Here is a 2,745-nt window from a genome sequence, read left to right on the forward strand (position 1 = left end):
CACCATTTTCCAGTGGATTCATAATGGAAAGTCGTGGTAGGAATCAGGCAGGGAATGGAGTAGTTCCGCCAGGCCCACCACTGGATTTCGTTCCATCAATTCCTCCCAAAAGCCAAATTTCTCGTGCCATCTGGAGAATCCCTTTGGAACAAATCGAGGCGATTCTCTAGCCATCTCTTAGCACAACATGAAACAAAGTGACATTGGTGTGGCACTGTCACCATCTTCGTGAATCTGCAAACATTTCTCAATCTTTTTCGTTCCTCTGTTCCTTGCAGAAACCCTCTCTGTTCCTTGAAACCCTCTATGTTCCTGTATATACTTTTGAATACAAATTGGAAAAACCAAAGTAATTAAGGTATCAAACCAATGAGTCATGATCCTTATATGAAAAAAGAAAAAGAATGGCTCCAATCTCAAACCAAGTCCACGAGCTAAGCATCAAATCTACGTAACATACCAAATCCTGGTCAACCCCACACGTAGCCCAGAGCTCTAGTTTATAGCCAAACCACAAAGGGAAGAGCCCACAAGGGGTGCAAGTGTATGCGTGAACTGAAAAGAAACCCTGATTGTCATCCTCCAGCTCTGAAGAAACCAGAAAATCCGAAATACCACTTTCTTCCAAGGAACTCTTCAAACCACCGTTCCAAGGCTGGCCGACAGAGGAATTCTCCAAAGCTTGAGATTTCAATAGACACGAAACCGCTTGCAAAAATAAAAGCAACTTTCAAACTGCAGAGCCGCCCAAACCCTAAGCTGCGAATAAGCCATAATCTTGAAAACCGGAAATCCACCGAGATCTTGAAAACCAGAAATCCACCGAGATCATGGGGAGGCCACCTCTTATAGAAGAAAGATTGTGGTCTTAACCAGATGTCTGGTGAGGCCAGGGGCTCGTTTGCCTCGTAACCGCTTTAGAGGCTAGAAAAGAAATCCAAACGCCTTGACTGTAGGTTTTCCAAAAGCCAATGCGGATAAGGAAACGTCAACATTAAATGCTTTATCCTAGTTCTATATGATATTTTCCTGGGGAGCTTACGCTTTCATAATCAATTTTATTGCAATACATGTTTTGCTATGTATTGTCACTCATTGTTCAGGTTGTTGAGTTGGGGAATTACATAATTCATATTGTGCTGACTAAGATTTTCTACGTGGAAATAATCCTTATACCCTCTCTTGGAGTGTTGTGTTTATTACATTGGCGAAAACATTGGTTGCATTAGTGGCAAATATTCACTTATGAAGGCAAATCTAGTTACGTCGTAAGGCGTTTCCATTTGAAATGAACTCTCCTGTGATCCGTGCTGTCTTGGTTATGTACCATTAGATTTAGTGTTAGACGATTAAAAAATTTGTTGTCATTGATCTCATAACTGACTCTGGCCGCTCAATAACTGACTTATCTCATAACTGACTCTTGCAGCTCAACTGACTGGCTTATTAATTTTTCAGTTCGCGTAGAGGTCTCTCCACAATGTGGCTCAACTGACTGGCTTATTAATTTTTCAGTTTGCGTAGAGGTCTCTCCACAATGTGTTGAAGGCATATGCAGTGTATGACAGTGAGGTGGGGTATACGCAGGCGATGAGTTTCATAGCAGGCGTGCTTCTGCTGCACATGTCTGAGGAGAATGCATTTTGGGTGATGGTTGTGCTGCTCAAAGGCGGAGCAAATACTCCATTGAGAGGGCTATACCTGGACGATCTACCTCTACTCAGCAAATGCCTATTTGACTTTGATACACTTGTGAAGGAGCAACTACCAGAGTTAGGGAAACATTTTGAGGAGAAAATGGTCATGCCATCTATGTTTGCAAGCAGCTGGTTCTTGACAGTTTTCTCTACAGATTTGCCGTTTCGTCATATGGGAAAGGGACATTCCAGTCCTTTACTATACATCTCTAACAATTTTTAAGTGTATTTTTTCATGTAGTTTTTAGACCAGGATTTTGAACTGTACATTATAATCAATCAATTTCTAAGTGTATTTTGTCATGTAGTTTTCGTGTATTTTGTCATGTAGTTTTCATACCAGAATTTTGAATGGTACATTACAATGAATCAAAATAGTTGAATTTTATCATTAGTATCAGAAAAAGCAGTGATGTTCCTGTAATATCAAAGTTGCATTGTATATAATATCAACAGAGGCAATATGCATCTATATATATATATATCTATATATATATATATATATATATATATATATATATATATATATATATATATATATATATATATATAAAACAATCTAACCAGAAAGCATAGAAATTCATGGGTTCCTCTGTCATACACGATAATTTAGTGGAGGAACAACCAAAGGAAGACACAGTCCAAATTATTTACACAATCAGTATGATCTTAGTTCAAAATCAGACAAAAAATTATGCCAAACCCTCACAAAAACCTCGCTCTACAGCCTGAAAGGGCAGAATGTGAGCAAGCACCTGAAACGGTGAAAGACATAGAAGACCAGATTCCCAAGTTATTCCTCAGGCAACCCCGTTCTTGTGGCTAAAATTAACCTTCACAGTAGATGGCCTGACACCCTGCAGATCAACCAAGAGAAGAAATAAGGAATCTATTGTAAAACCCTAATCGGAGAACAAATCGAATTCTTGCAATTGTCAGTCATCACTTGCCAGAGTTTACGCTCCACATTAGATCATAATTTTTCCTATAGGGTCTTCAGATTCAACAGGGAAGTCGTCTACGTGATGGATTCAGGGAACCTGGGAGG

The sequence above is a fragment of the Pinus tabuliformis genome, chromosome 5_2 (assembly GCF_031772625.1).
Source record: "Pinus tabuliformis cultivar Carrire ecotype Pingquan chromosome 5_2, CPIR1, whole genome shotgun sequence".
Taxonomy (NCBI): Eukaryota; Viridiplantae; Streptophyta; class Pinopsida; order Pinales; family Pinaceae; genus Pinus; species Pinus tabuliformis.